This window comes from Cyprinus carpio, chromosome B3, assembly GCF_018340385.1.
Source record: "Cyprinus carpio isolate SPL01 chromosome B3, ASM1834038v1, whole genome shotgun sequence".
Taxonomy (NCBI): Eukaryota; Metazoa; Chordata; class Actinopteri; order Cypriniformes; family Cyprinidae; genus Cyprinus; species Cyprinus carpio.
The window spans coordinates 8,551,781-8,569,247 of record NC_056599.1 but is presented as its reverse complement, the minus strand read 5'-3'; positions in this window follow the sequence as shown (position 1 = coordinate 8,569,247).

Here is a 17,467-nt window from a genome sequence, read left to right as displayed (position 1 = left end):
TTACACCCATGTTTCACCCATATTCCATGTAAACCATAAATGGACGTAAAGAAACATTTTTTTCACCATGAGTTTCTTGCCTGGAAGAAGGATGGTGGACTTCCAGTCTGACATTGATTACTGATCAGAGAAGCCAAGGACCATTATCTTGTTATACTGTGAAGATTCCTATTCATGTAAGAGTAGACTATCAGTCACACAAGTGTGTTTAGTCCAAACCAAACAATAATGGTGGCATAAACGTGTTTAGTTAAAACCAAACCTAATGCAACAACTTACAGGAAAAAAAAAAAAAAAAATTAATGGAAGTAAAATAAATAATGACTCAATTCTGAGAAATTACATGAGTTAAACTGAGAATAAAAAAATCAAAGAGTCTTTAACAAAAGTGTCATGAAACCAACAGTGGTTTTCTGTTGTTTCAAACCGATCAGCTGTCTGACTCTTGCTCAGCTTTTTGGTATCCCCCATAGAAAGCCAATATTTAGAAAATGATAAAAAAGATAGACAGCTATCCATAAAGCCGCTTTAAGTGTTTTTTTTTTAAACAGGTTTCTACAGGGGAGAAAAGGCTTAATGTGCAAATTAGTGTTGTGTTTGCTTGTCTGTAAATAGTATATGCTTCATTATTGAGGTGTGTACTGAATTTGGTCCCTCCTAGTTTAGTACATTAAGCCATGTTAAGCTGAGCTACTGTATTTATTTATATTCGAGTGCAAGCTTAAAATAAAACTCTATGAACCAATCCATTGTGAATGTACAGAGCTGTTTGGGCCCCTGCAAGCTGTAAAGTAAGCAGGAAGTCTTTGTCTGAACTCAGCAGGTTTTGCAAGGAGATTTAAAAGTTCTGTGAGCAAATGAAAATATCTTTGCGAGAGAATGCAAAAAGTTTGAGAGAGAACTTTCTCAGGGGAACGCAAAAGATTAGAATTTTATATTTTTTTACTCCCATCCCATATTTTTTTTTCACCACCATGTCCCTTTAGGGGTTCTGTACATGTAAATATTTAACTGTCTCAGAAAATAAGTCGGTTAATCAGCGACTGCAGAGACGACATTACCTTGGCGAGTGAGAGATAAATGACTAAATTGTTGTTGTGATCTTATTAAATTTACATAATGTCTTTCCATTTATAAATTAAATGTTTAGTTCAACAAATTAAAAATAACCTGCATTATTCTCCATAAGGAGGTTTGTTCTTAATTTGAATCATGAAAATTTTGGTTGTGGATTGCCTAATTGCTGACGACTGTTCATTTTATAATTTACTTTAGTTGGATATTGCATTAGACCTAGAGTGTAAGATTTGCAGTGCATAAATGCTATGAAAGAAAGAAAAGACAGTGTCAGTGAAGGTGGTTGTGAATGTGTGTAGATGTGTGTTAGTTACAGGATCAGAGAATGACACTGTTCCTCTGTCATAGTCCAGATACACTCTCACATGCTCAAGCTTCGGTTTAACATGAAATTCAAAGTCTTTAAACATTTTGTAACGCACACTCCTGACATCAGTGTTAAAGAACTCTCCTCCCTTTCTTTGTTTTGATGCTCTAGTTACTCCAACACTCCAGAATGAACTCCCTTAAGCTCCACATCCCAGCTGTGTGTTCCTGAGTTAAAACCCTCTGAACCCAGAACACAGGGATAGATGTCAAATCTCTCTGGATTATCAGGAAGCACTTGCCTGATGTTACTCCATCTCACATTGGTCAGATCATCAGACAGAACAAGACATTGATGAGCCGTGTTTGGATCCAGAATCACAGGAGCTGATGAGACACAGTCAACAAATGCTATTATTCTTATGTTCCAAACACAGTTTTTTATGAATTATAAAACTGGACCTACTGATAAAACACATCAGCCATCTTTAAATCTGTAAATATTCCTCCATGTGTCATTCACATCACCAGCTGGAGGTTACTTTGTTTGTTCTAGCTTATTTCAGTGGTGTCTTCCCATGCATTCTTTATGTAGTCTTGCTATTATGTTACTGCTGCATATCTGATCTCCTGTATTGCTGTCCTTTGCCTGCTTTTGACTACTGTTTGGATTAATAAAGACTGCAACTGGATCTTCAGACAAGTCTCAGAGAAGTGTTTGTAACTATATGCAAGAGCACAGATCTTCTCCAGACTCACTGTTTTGTACAATGTCCTGCATCTTCTTCCAGACTCTGAAGGGAAGGTTGCCCAAGTAACGTGGCACATGAATCAGAGCTCCAGAAGGCGTCTGTGGATCCGGATGTGATGAGATCTGGACTCTGGAAGAACAATCGGAAGCAGAGAGAGAGCAGAACTTCAGAAGCAGAGAGACCAGAGACAGCAGCAGATCACTCACCTTTCCACTGAGACTGGAAACTCCTGCAGAACAAACACACAATTTATCATCAACAACTCAATCATCAATCAATCAATCAATCAATCAATCAATCATCTGAAATGAGAAATCAACAAAATTAGGGCTGCAACTAATGATCCTTTTGATAATCGCTTTTGATAATGGTGTCCTCCAAAGACTGTGCAAAATGACAGCTATGAGTCAAAGTGTGTAGTTGTTATACATCATGTGCAAGAAGATTTAAAATACAAAGAACATTTACAGACTAAAAGAAAAGTTAAACATTATAATAAGCTTTCATTGCACAGCAGACTGATTTCATTAAAGAAATTTGATATTACATATTTTATTAATTGGCCGTTACCTCTAGAAATAAGACGTCATTGTCTTTCATCATCTCCTCCGTGTCTTTGATTGTCTGTGAAAGAGCTGAGATGTGTCTGTTGATCTCCTCCAGCTTCTCCTTCATCATCTGCTTCTTCTGCTCCTCTTCCTCCCTCAGTGCAGTGATTATAGCTTCTTCTTCATCTCTGAGTTTCTTCAAACTCCTTCTTAATCTGACGCTCTGTGTGCTCTGCTTGAGCCTGAAATCAGACCACATTCACTTACACATCACCTCTATAGTACCAGTAAAATGTTGGACACACCGAATTTATCATTCCATTGTTTGATGACTTTACTGTTGTTCTAGAATGTGGATTATAGAAAGAACCTAGCATTTATATAGTGCTTTTATCCCAAAGCCCTTTACAATCATATCTCTCCTAATCCACCACCAGTGTGCAGCATCCACAGTGTGCTCACTACACACCTGCTATAGATGGAGACCAGACAGAGTGACACAGCCAGTGGATGGATTATTAGGAAAAGTCTGTAAAACTTAAAATGTTGCTACCACATTTTTTTATGGTAAAGTTCTTAGAACCACAACTGCCAGTATTTTCCCATGAATTAGGACCCACACAGACTGCAGGGAAAGATTAGATGTATTCAAACTTTTACTAATAGGTACTAATGTTTAGTATTTGACTCTTGATTCTTGTGTCCTCACCTTTATGTGTTAAACTGTTTTCTCAAACTCTCCTTTAATGTTTTCTTTGTGTTGAAGTATCTCTTGTAAGGACTTCAGTAATAAAACATCAGCTGAATATGATATGTGCGATGGTGGATACTGAGCTTTTTTAAAACTGCAAATCAATTGAACCAGTTGTTTGCGTTGCAAAATGAGTAGCAACACCAACATGTTGGCGACACCTGCTGGTCACAATGTTGTTATGCAATGATAACACAGCCCAAACATGTAGTAGAGACTGATGACATATTATACAAACCAGTTGAAAATGTTTTGTGAATCTGTAATAGACTATAATTTACAAATAATTATTACTATTAAATATCACATGTATGTAGCTTTTGATTATAAACACCAGTTAACTAATTTACCCTCCCAGATATAGCAACAAAGTTTGGTCCAAACCTGGTTAACCTGGCTTAGTCCTGGCATTGGGTTTTGAACATGCTCTTTACATATGAATCAAAATACATAACTATAAGTTTGATCACAACATTTAATAATTGCTGTTCATCGTGTTCATTGTTTCTGTTTGAATATAAATCATTAACTAACTGCATGATTTTGAGTTCTAAATCTATGATTTATGATCTATTCCAGATAAAATTAGGCAGAAGGTTTAGATGGCAAATACAAAAAGTGTCAAAAGAAATGGAAATAAATGAAACTTCAGTAAGCACAACAGTACCACGGTCAAACATTTCCTGGTGATTATTAGCACAACACACAGTAGTCATGACATTATTGGACAAGAAAGGACCAGGGAGCAAAACGCAATGCTAAAAATAACTCATAAATATATGCATGATAATTATAAGGTTATACCAATAAATATTGTGGTGCATCAAAAAATACAGAAAACAAAAAACTGAGATTTTAATGAAATGAAGTGATTTTGTGCTCTGCATTTAACCCATTCAAGTTCACACACACAGCAGTGAGTAGTGAACACACACCCTGAGCAGTGGGCAATACTTTATTTATTTTCATTTTGCTGCAGCACCTGGGGAGCAGTTGGGGTTCAGTGCCTTGCTTTAGGTTCTCACCTCAGTCGTGACATTGAAGATGGAAGAGAGCGCTGGTCATTCACGCCCCCCACCCTACAGTGTACACAGGAGAAATGATAGCAGTCTTAATGGGTATAATGGGTTAAAGAAAACAGACCATTGAGGACATTTATATCTCAAGCTCTAGGATACGACAATTGCCTCAAATCTCAATGAGAATTTCATTGTTAGTGTAACAGTAGAAATGAAGCAGTCCCATTGTTAATAACAGTAGAATAAGTCCACAAAGAAAACAGATATTATTAAAAAAATTATAAAAAAAATATTAAAAATAATAGGAGCGAACCCCAAAAATCTTCTCAACCATCTCCACAATCCCGAGCCAATCTCAAGCATCTTCTCAGCCCGATCCAGTAGGTGACGGTATGCGCCTTTAAGTGGGTTTGCCAACCGCCATTAAAAGTAAAAGAAGTCTCTCAAAATGCATATTTAACCAATAAGAAGATTTACAGTGAGGTGTTTTAGCATCACACACGTTTGAGCTTCTGTGTTCAGTGTATTTGATGCACGCTTTTGTAACGACCTTTAATCCATTTATCATTTACTTTTATCTGCCATCAGATGATCTGAGACGTCGTTGACGTTGCGTCTTGATTTGGATTTGATTGATTGACTGGCATTCTGACAGCACGAGCTTCATGCTTTCTAACCATATGTGTAATTATTCTGCTTATTCTACATATAAAATACAAGAAGTTTATATCAGCAGTCCCATTTCATAATTGTGACAACATTGTCTGTTTATAATGGTTAACACTGTAACACAGGTGCTCGTCTGTAAGGGCAGGTGAGGCGAGCCCCACCAAAATATTCACCCAAAACATAGACCTCTATATAAACTGAATAAATAAGAAACTGTAGATGTGTTCGAGTTTTCTTGGTAACTTTAAATCATAAAATGCAAGGGATATATTAAAATTCATCGCAAGCTTCTCCAGGCACGTAAAACGATAAGTTAAAAAAACAAACCCCAGCACACTCTAATTGAGAGCCATTTGGGCCGTTTTGAGACTACCCGCTTATTTTCACGTTACTTTATCTCGCTCCAGAACAGGACGTTTTGCCCCGATTTTATGAATGTGAATTATTTTCACGTTAACTTTATCTCGCTCCAGAAAGATTCAGCTATATGTCTGCATCCGTTTTCAGTCAGATTCAGCTATATGTCTGCATCAGGTCAGTAACTAGCATGTCTGTTTTTCCTATGTGGTGTAGTGTTTTAAGTGAATGAAAGTGTTAATCCTTTAGTTTAATTGTACTCATGTCATGTGAAAAGCCTAGTTATTGTTTTGTTTTTGTTTATTTGTTTTATAGTTGTTTTGAGATGAGACATGGTAGTCGTTTTCCTCACTTAAATTCCTCTACAATCTGTAATATTCTTAATCAACTCTCTGAGAAATTTATTAAGGCAATAATTCTATAGCATTCTATGTGTGTATGCTTCGAGCCTGTCAATCAACATTAGCGTTTCGCCCACAGGCTGAATAACGCAAGGACATTAGATCTCTGCCAGAAGTGTGTGTGCATGTGTTCAGCGATTAGACTATAAAAATATAGATACTTTCTTAAGTTTATTATAAACTAGCTCTATGACCCAGAATCTGCCCCACCTAAATTTACGATCAGGAGCCGCTACTGACTGTAACATGTTAACATCTACCAAAGTCTTTATATTGTGTGCACAGAGAGAGATGTTAAACTTTAGAAGAGTGAAATAATATTTAGTTAGCTGTGAGAGTTTATTAAAAGTTAACTCTAAGTCTTTCATCTGAGATTGTAAAGCCTCATGGGTAATGATTAGACTGACCGGACTGCAGTGTCTTGTATGTCTCTTCACTCTGGTTCTGGTCTGATGTCTGACTGCTGTTCTTCTGTTGACTGACATTAGAGGGAGACCATCCACCTAATCAAACATAAAATTTTTATGCAAATGTTATCAGGAAAATTGAGGCAAAAAAAAAAAAAAACACTTTTAATATCCTTTATGCATAGAAGTTTGAAAGTGGCATTGTGTTATTAATCATAATATCTAAATCTTCACCACACATTAAGTCTGTTTGCAAACCTTGTAAGCCTCACCACTCGCCTGGGATTGTCTAAGCCTGAACATCTGAAAAGTGCCCGAAAGCCTTTAAAACTAGTGTTGGTAGACCAGTTAAAACCAGGTAACCATCTTACTCAGAGTTAGTGTCTGCAAATGTGTCTCTGAATTTTAATATGGCAGATGATGAACCTCTCTTGTTTCTGTCGCGCCACAGCAGGGCCAAGAAAACAATGATCAAAAATGTGACAGTCAGTCCTGCAGTCACTCCAAAACAATGGGATTGAGCACACAAATCCTGATGTTCTGACAGTGAAATCAGTTCACTTCGCAGTTTTCGCTTTTAGAATGTTTTATACATTTGCGATGGTGCCTTGTTGCCTGCATATTTGGAGTCACGTTTTTGCTTACTCTCGCAAGAACACTTTTCATTCATATAGGCATTAACTAAAAAAGACTAATTTATATGAATTCACCTTCTATAAAATAATACGTAGAGAAAATACTCACAGAGCACAAGAGGAAGTTGACTGAGCTCCATCCTGGCCGAATAAAGAATAATGAAACGAAAAAGTTTGTGCGCAGTAAAAGCTCCACCATTGACCAGTTAATGACCAGTCCAGAATGAACTACAGAGAGGAAAAATAGTAGTCCAATTTACCCTTTAAACCAACTGCAGAAACAGCCACGTCCCTGTGGTGTGATCTCAGACGTAAATTTGCGTGATTTTGATCCATCTGGCAAAGCAGGTCTGCCAACTTTTGAGTTCAACTTGGAGTGAGAATTCCCGAGTGGGTGGGTGTGTAGCGGGTTGGGGTTATATATGGCAAGCCTTTTTGACTTTTATTCCTTCACAGGATATGAATTCGTGATATCAACAATTAAATTGTCACTAGTTAAAATGCTAATTCTTATAAAACTAATAAAACTAGTAAAAAGAGGGATCACGTGACCCTTCGGGAGCAATGCACGCATAGTCCTTCACTCTGCTCAATCTGCCAGAAATTATATATATCCTGTCAGTAAATTTTGAACCACTCTCTTTCGGAAAAGAGAGATTGAACAATCGCCGATAAAGGAAAAATTCAAAGATTCCGCCATTTCCAGAGAGGATCTGGACGCTGTTATAGTTAACCGTATCAAGCTAGCGGACAAAGAGCAACAAAGTACACTCGATTCGGTTGTGGCTTCGACTGTAAGAAAAGCAATAGACTCTGTACTGACCCCAGCACTCCCTGATCTACATTTGGATATACAAATGACCAACGATTCTGTAAAAGAGCTGAAAGAAGAAGTTGAAAAGCTAGCCAACGCAGCAAAACAGACACGGGACCGGGTCGATTCCATTCAAGCAGCCGCGTGTGAGGATAGAAGGATAGTCACAAACTTAAGAAATCAGCTGGAACAACTCACCAAAAAAATTACGGACATTGAAGATAGGAGCAGGAGAAATAATGTGGGATGGGGCAGAGGGCTCAGATGCAGCAGGCTTCCTCAGAGCAAGAAAATGGGGTAGATCATTGCAGTGCATCTCTCACAAATATTTCCATTATATTACTTGAGTAGAATGATTGTCCTTTAGTGATGAGTGGTGATTTTAATGCTGTCTTAAATCCTGCATTAGATAAACCTCATCCTTATACTACAGCTAACCCATCCTCTAAGTTATTAAATAAATTTATCGCAGAACTTAATGTAATCGATCTTTGGAGAATCCAAAATACTACATCTAGGACTTTTTTTCTAATAGACACAAGACTTTCCCTAGGATAGATTACATATTTCTCAGCCCATCTCTAATTTCAAACAACTCCACCACCACAATACCAACAATATTATCTTCTCACCACCCAGCATTATTAAATAATCACCACCCCAACAACATTACCAAGGCAACGCCAATAACACATCATTACTAAACAATCAGACATTTGATATCAGTAATGGTTACCAGTGCAAATGTCTATTCTTGATATCAACAAGTGAATTGCTATTAGTAAAAACTGTTAATTTTTTATATCAATAATTAAATTGTCACTAGTGACAACAATGTTAATTTCTGAAATCATGAATGTGATGGTTAGTAACAAAAGTCATTTTAGATATCAGAAATTACTCTCCTAATTGTTAATATCAGAAATACAAATTCAGATATCAGAAATCACAAATGCAACGTTGAAATATAATTACAGATATCAAAAATTAACATTTCAACTAGTGACAGTTGAATTCTTGAATTTGGAATTTGCATTTTCACTATGTAATCAGTGATATCAAAAATTATAATTTTACTAGTAATAAATACAAAGCTGGTACGTGTATATCCATTTCAATTTAATAAATAAAATAAAATAAATCAAATTTATGCCACAAAACATACAACTGTAATATTATTAAAAAAAAAAAATCTTATTCAAAGTTGAAAGCTGCAAAGCAGCCATCAATAATTAAATGAAAAATCAATATACATCTCAAAAAAGAAAGAAAGAAGGCCTTCTACCATTCTTTATAAGTTTTGTTTTACACTCAGGGGTGGGTTTCCCAAAACCATAGCTGCTAACTAAGTTAGCAACTATGGTTTTGGGAAACGCACCCCAGAACTGAATATGGCAAAGCCTTACAGTATCAACAACCGCCTTAGTAGTGCACTGGTTTCTGCAACTCGTATTAAACCACAATGACATTTAAAATAAGTCAAGAGGCTAAAATCACTGAAATTTAATTGAAACAGATAATTAATATGGGGAAAAAAACCCTGAACTGAATAATAAAAAATCCCTTCAATCCCAGCTAACAATTTCTGGTTCCCAGAACGTTCCCCTAACCTAAAGGGAATGTTCTATTTACTTTAAGAAAACTTTCCTGGCTAACCAATAGGGAATGTTCTGGGAACCAAAAACTAACATTCCCATAATGTTCTGGGAACCAAAAATTGTTAGCTGGGTCTTCCCTTCAGGTAGTGTTTTGTTTTATTATTGATTGTTAATAAAAAAAATGATTCTGTGCTTGAGACCTTGTGTGGCCAGTCACTGGTCAAGCTTTGGGTCAAATGAACGAACAGAGCAGAGTAGGCTTGAGGAAGGGAGGGGTTTGCTCCGAACTTGCTTGCCTTGGAACAAATTGTTTTCTGACCTTTGTTGCATTTAAGCCTGTTGTAGGGGACTCCAACACAATATTAGGACACCTTAAAATACCATTTGACCTGCTCTTTAAAAAACAAAGATCAATCCAAAATTAGCTTGTAAATGTTGTACAGCTGCCTGAAGATGAAGATATTCTAAAGTCAGATGTGGTGTTAAATAAAAGAATGAATCAAAGTTCAGATAAAGAAACAAAAGATTCAGAACTTAATTGCTCTATTCACCATGAATGTGAAGCCCTACCATACGGAGGAACAATAATGACAATCTAGAGATCAAAGGAGATATTAAAGCAACTGCTGTTGTCTTTCAAGGTATCAAATCTTACCAATTACTTTATGGCTTATTTCACAAAGTGAAAAATACTGGAAGTGGCATTTGTTTGGATGTATAAGTCACAGAATCTGCTGCACAAGCTACCTCTCAAAGAGAAGAAATTTCTAGCAAAAAGAATTACAATGCTATTACATCCACCACAGACACAAATGAAGATGTTTACAGTAATTTAGAGTAAACCGTTTGTTACTGAATCATCACTTTGAAGCTGAAACGGTTGTTTGATTAGGTACTGAAATTTTTCCTGATGATATAGAGTTTAAAATAAAGTAAAGATTAAAATCAAAAGTGGTGTTCTGGAACGACCTGTACGTTTTTGTGTTTAAGACGTAAATGATTCATACACATGTGGTTTGATTTGTTATTACAAGAACAATATCATGAATTTAAGATCAATGTTTGTACATGTTGCTTTATTTGTTACTGCTCCTTGATGTAGGGTTTATTTTATTATTATTATTATTATTATTTTTTTTTTTTTTGAATTATGTCTTCTTGCAAGCACACAGTTCTCCGATGAGTAGAAGCTATTTTTATGCAATTATGTGTTTGTCCATTGGGTGGCACACTGGAAATAGTATATTGGGGCAATTGGTTAATGAGACAACAGGTGTGTATTGGAAGTAGGGAAGCACACAGTTCTTTACCGTTACAGTAAGCTTCTTCCATCTGCATATTTTATCATGGGGCTCAACTACCTATCAGCTTCTTGGTCACCAGACTAACAAGGAACTTCTCCATCAGTTGCTCAGTTTGTCCAGGAGGCCAGCTCTAGGAAGTGTCCTAGTTGTTCCAAGCGTCTTCAGTTATGGATAATGGAGGCTACATGCTTCTGTGAACCTTCAGTGCAGCAGAATTCTTTTTCTTAACTCTTCCTCAGATCTGTGCCTTGACACAATCCAGTCTCATCAACAGGCAGTTCTTTTAACCTCAGGGCATAGTTTTTGCTCTGATATACAATTTCAGCTGTTAGACCTTTTATTGAGAGGTGTGTGCCTTTCCAAATCCTACTCATTCAACTGAATTTGCCACAGTTTAACTCCACTCGAAGTGTAACATCTACAAGTGATATGAATGCTCCTGAGCTAAATTTCAAGTGTCCCAGAAAAGGGTATGAATACTTATGCATTGGAATCATTTCAGTTTTCTATTTCCAATGAATTTGCAATGTTGTTACAAACCTGGTTTGTGCTTTGTCATTATGGTGTATGGAGTGTAGATTGATTGGGGTTTAAAGCAGTAAAAAATAAAAATCAAATTAAAAAAAACCTGCAACGTAAGGAAAAAAAATTTTTTTTTTTTTTGCTGGCGGGGTCTGGCTGCTACTCGCTGAAGCCAACACCCACTCGCAGGAAAGCTGCTCGGTGCATTGGCATATAAGTTAACCTTGTGATGCATGCATTTCGGTTTCGCAATTTAAAAAGTGAGCATCGTATACAGTTTGGCAACTTTATTTGAAAACACAGAACGTTCATAAGGTAGATTTGGGTTCTTATTTGTTTATTTTTTGGGGAACCAAATGTCTTATTATAAGGGAAACGTTCTTTTAGGGCCTACCATTTTTGTAACCATTTACATAACTTTCCTAGAACACATGCATGGTGGTTAAAATTTAAATGGAATCGCAATTCTTTTTTAGAGAACATTCCGCTAATGGTGATTTTCTGTTATCTTTTTGCAACCATAAAAAATAACGTTCAAAAACGTTGCAGGGTGGTTATTTTAAAATACTCAAAAAATAACTCATAGAGAACGTTCCCTTATGGTTATTTTTAGGTTATTTTTATAACCTATAAAAAGATATGAAAACGCCGCAGATGTTAATGTGTAATGAGCTATGAGCATCGTAAATTCGGCATTTGTATCGCAGCATTGGTAAAATAACAAATAGATCGCAAAACGCGATTTAAATTATAGATATATTAGTGGACAGGAGTATAAATGTTGAAAAGTGATAAAATCTGTATTTTAAAATTGATTTTACATGTTTGTTTAATCTTCATTTTGATAATGAGGAACTGCGCGCCTCTGATCATGCACGCGCTTCTCTTCTTATAGAAACGTATCACGGATGATGCATCGTTTCTAACTATTTGCATCGGTAAAAACCGATTATTTATATATAAAACTTAGTGGAATAACCTAACCATCATATGGGCTCTAAACTTTTTATTGTTTACAAATTACGTTTGAGCAATCTCACTCTGTGTGACCGTTTTATTTTTAAGCAGCTTTAGAGATTTGAGTTCTCCATGACAACGGTATTCTGTAGCGCATATGTTGGTCCTCATCACCGCTGCTGCTGCTATTCTTGATCTAATGACAGTATCCGCAAAACGTATCCATGAGACCTGGGAAAAGGCGAGGGCTTATTAAAGTGACAAAACCTGACCTGCGCTTTATAACGCACCCTAAAATCCGGAGCGGCAAAAGCGGATAAGAATCGAATCAATCAGAATGAGCGTTCTTGCCAGGTATGTTTACACTTACATCGAGGACAATTTGTTTTCGTTGACAGAAAGCAGCTCTCCGCCAGTGCAAACAGAATGACAGAAGCAAAAAAAACCACCATATAAAAAGAATAAATTAAATTACAATTTTTTTCAAACATAACAAATCAGTAGAAGGATCAACCGTGGATTACAGGGAACAAACAGCAATTATATCTGTACTGTTTGATTAATGTGTGTTATGATTAATAAAGTGATGTACCAGTGTACACTGTAATAGGTACAGTTATTAGATGCAATAAATAATTTCTTCCGGTAACACTCGAAGTTAGCTAATATAGTGTGTCTTAAAACTCCGGATTTGAATCATAATCACAGTGTTCAATGTTCCTTAGAATTTCCTGGGGGAGAAACGTTCCTGTGGTCTGGCCGTTCTGGTGCTCGAGCTCTGTAGCGTCGACCGACAAGATGGCAACAGTCAAACAGGGAGTGTGCGGATGTGAGGGGTTCACAGAGTGATTTTGCCAGCCCTTTTTGCTCACTCTGGATGACGTACAGTTCTTGAATAGACCCTAGTCGGAAGGGTTGTACCGATGATTCTCCTCTGCCGTCCGGAATACCCTCTGTAAGTCTTCTGAGGTCAAGATTTTTAGAAGCTGAGCTGAACCAGAACCAGTTACTGAAGTTGCAGAGGGACGGATTCAATGATGGCGGGAGTAGAACTGTTTTCAGCAGCTCCTGGGGGCAGGTTAAACTTCCTCAGCTGGCGAAGGAAAGTACAACCTCTGCTGGGCCTTTTCCAATGGAGTCAATGTGAATGTCCCACTTCAGGTCCTGAGAGATGGTGGTGCCCAGGAAACTGAAATGGACTTCTCACTGCAGTCACAAGTGCTTGTTCATGAGTGGTTAGTGGTGGGTGGAGAGCAGTGGGGTTTCTCCTGAAGTCCACGATCACTCCACTGTTTTGAGCGTGTTAAGCTCCTACACGGTTGTTGCACCCCGAGTACACCAGACAGCCAGCTCTTTAAACCTCTGTCATGTAAGCACGACTTCGTCACCATCCCTGAATGAGGGCTCGATGAGTGTGGTGTCATCTGCAACTTCAGGAGCTTGACAGAGGGGTCCTTACGATGTGCAATCATTAGGTACAGGGAAAGAGCCTTTTTTCCCCCAGTGGGGAGAGAACACAGCCCTCGGGAGGCTCCAGTGTTGATGTACGGGTTGCTGGATGTGTATTTTCCCAGCCCCACTAGCTGCCTGCCCGGTCTGTCAGGCAGCTGTTGATCCACTGACAGACGGAGGTGGGCACAGAGAGCTGGGTTAGTTGGGGGAGGAGGAGGTTGGGATGATCGTGGTTGAAGGCCGAGCTGAAGGTCCACAACAGGATTCTCACATAAATCCCATGGTCTGTCTGTCTAGGTGTTGGCAGAACCATAAATGCAAGTCCAGGTTTACTGCATCGTCCACAGGACCTGTTTGCTCTGCAAACTGGACTTATGGAGGGATACAAGAGTAACTTAAGAGGGATCCCAGTTTAAGGGTCTCAGTAATGGTCATTCAGGTGGGCCAGCACCAGTTTTTCAAAATGACTTCATGACCACAGACGTTAAAGCCACAGCCTGTAGTCATTTAGTCGCTGTTTGATTCTTGTGGATTCTTTGGGATTTTTGGGGGACGTGGGTGGAGCGTGTTGAAGCATGAAGGGACTTCACACAGCTCCAGTGATCTGTTGAAGATCTTTGTGAAGAGGGGGGCTAGCTGTGGTCAAGCACAGGATTTCAGACAAGCTGGTGTAACAACAGTCTGGCCTGGTGCTTTTTTTCCTTGTCTGCTTCCGGAAGACCCTGGCGCACCGCATCCCCGCTATCTGTATTGCAGGTGTGGGGGCGAGGGGGGGATGCAGGAGGTGTGAATGGTGAGGGCGGTTGTTTGGAGAGGTGTTCAGGACGGGTTGCAAAGTGTGTGAATGGTGAGAACGGTTGTGTGGAGAGGGTTCTTATGTTCAGGGCGGGTTTGCAAGAGGTGTTAAATGGTGGTGACCGGTTGTGTGGAGAGATGTTCGGGTGTGCAGGTGAGGGTGTTCTTCAAACCTGCAGTAAAAAAATCGTTCAGAATCGTCTGGCCAGTTGGTGATTCTCCCCCACAGTGCTGGGGGATGGTGTCTGTTAATTGGTGATCTCTTTCAGACTGTTTCCACACTGATGCGGAGTCGTTGGAAGTGAACTGAGTCCTATTTTCATCAGAATAAGTCCCCTCTTTGCCACTTTGATCTCCTTTCCAGTGTGTATTTAGCCTGTTATATAGCAATTGTCCCCCTTCACTGTAAAGTCATCTTCTTGGCCTACCCATGACGGAGCTGACTGAGTTTTGGTGTGAAACCACGGTTTGTCATTGTTGTAATTAGTTGAGTTTTCCTGGTAGGATACATATCATAATCCTAACAGAACTGATTAAGATGTTACAGTCTCTGGTGAGTTCGTCCAGATAGTTCAGCTGGCAGCAGCTTCAAAAACACTCCAATCAGTGAGGTCAAAAAAGATTGTAAAATCCTGCTTCTGGCTATCATTAGTCCATCTTTTTTACAGTCCTTACTACAGTTTTAGCTGATTTTTAGTTTCTGCCTGTAGGTCGGTTTATAAGAGGCTCAGACAGGAATCAGACAGTGATCATAAAGCGTCCCAAAGCTGTCTGGTAACAGAGTGTAATGCATCTTTATTGTGGTGTAACAGTGAATCCAATATATTTACTGTCTCTTGTGGGGACATGTAACATGCTGTCTGCGATTTTGGCAGTCCACGGGAGAAGCGTTGGCTTTATTAAAAAGTCCCCAAGAATGATTAAAATGGAGTCCGGTGTTTGTTGTTCTGTCTCGTGATCTAGATCAGCGAGTTTTGGTAAAGCCAGACTTTACGTGCGCTTGCGGAGGGGATGTAAACGCTCACCAGATAATGAACGCGTGCTAAAATCCCCGCGGCGAATTAGACGGCTTGCAGTTAATGAAGGGAGTGTTTCCTAGATCGTGAGCAAAGCACATCTTTTTAACACAGTTTACATCTGTACACCACCGTTCATTTGATGTAAAAAGCACGTTCCGCCGCCGCGCGAGCGATTTTCCCCGTTGCTTCTGTATCGCGGGTCCGCTCTTGAACAGCTGAAAGCCGGCAGATGGAGCGCGCTGTCCCGAAATAGCGTCATGCAGCCGAAGTTTCCGTGAAACACAGAGCAGCAGAGTGTGAGAAAATTCTATTTGTTCGAAGAGAGCAGAGAGGAGTTCGTCCCCCGTTTTGTTGGGTAGGAGAGCGGAGATTTGCCAGATGGATGCTAGGCAACGGCGTTCGAAATCCGCGTTTTCTGCTAGTCTCACGAGCGCGCCAGCATCTTTTCCCGTCTGCGCGTCCTCTTGAAGGTGTGATCAGCGCAGCTGCTCCACCGACAAAAAAAATGTCCCAGCAAACATCACGAATATGTCGAAAACCGGTAACTATATCGGGGAGATGTGTGGTGCCGAATGTCCAGAAATTCGTCCCTGGTGAAACTGCCATTTGCAGGAATATAACTAAAGACCAGGGACAAGCTAACAAAAACACACAAAAAAACAACTGCACAAGAGGCACGTGTCACGGAGGGGGACAGCATCCTGTATCGGCGCAGTATAGTATAATCTTAAACCTATATATATTTGCATTTTTATGATAACAAATATAGATATGCAACATAATAATAAAATATGGCTTTTGTATAATCTTAAACCTATATATATTTGCATTTTTATGATAGCAGTAACTGTAAAGGGACAACTGTAATGTGGATGTCTAAGCTAGTACAGTACTAATTAGGCTACTAAGCAAATGAGTGAATGTGTGTTTCTTATACCAGTTAAAATATAGTCATTTCTTTATTTTCATTTTTAATTCAGTGATTTTAACTTTTAATTTAGTTATTTTAATGGTAAATGTCATAAAACCAGCGACAAAGGCTGCATGGCTAGAAAAAAATGTCATCAAAACCATATCATTACATTCCTAATGGCTAGAAAAAAAAAAAAAAATTAAAATTCAAATAATAGTATGTGACAGAGTTTGTGGTAATATCATTACATTCCTATTGGTCAGTGTTAGTTAACCTGCTTTAGACCAGGTTAGCTTCTCAGCACAAGTTGCCAAAGTGACTAGCTTGATCTAGGCCTATGTTAAATTTGCTTTATGGAACCAAATCATTTGACCCCAATGAGGTCAGACTCAAAACATAGATCAATAAGAAACAATACTCTTTAATTCAATAGAATCAATAATATTTTTAAAATCAAAAAATCACATTGTGTTGAATCGAAATCGGACCGCACTGCATTGAAACAGGGGTGAATCATATCACATCTGTAGCTGCTTCATATGTATCTTTAAATGTATCGTATCGTTAGCTATGCATCGAGATGCGTATCGTATGGAGATACACATCCCTAACAGCCATACAGCAGGTAAACTAAGAATAATGGAGGGTTTTTGTCACATGATGTGTCTGTTAATGGTTCACCATCACTTCCTCTCCCACTATGGCATGGTACATTGAGAAAATGTGCGTAAATTGAAATATGTTCCTGCATGCATTGTGACAAATTGTGGAAATGTCAGTAGCCTTTGAGAGCTAGTGTGAATTTTAGTTGTTCAGCATTGTTTAATGTGGAAACAGCCCTCAATCTTAGGTTTGTTTAAAAGCATGCCAACACTTTCTGTACTTTCTTTTCCAAGTAACAACTGATGAAAAAGTACAAAATGTGTTGCATAAATGAATGGTTATGGACTAAAATTTTATTAGAAAACCCCCAAAAAAAAACACACACAGAAAAACACATAAAAATCTATATTTTAACTAAAAAATTTGTGCAACAAATCTTTTTTTTTTTTTTTTGTTGTCCCAGTATTTAGGTGAAAGGTCCACAAACGCAGATTAAAGTCGATCTGAATCTCTCATGCCATTATTCCTGCAGGAGCGGCTGAAACGGACCTCTTACATAAAGTGCTTC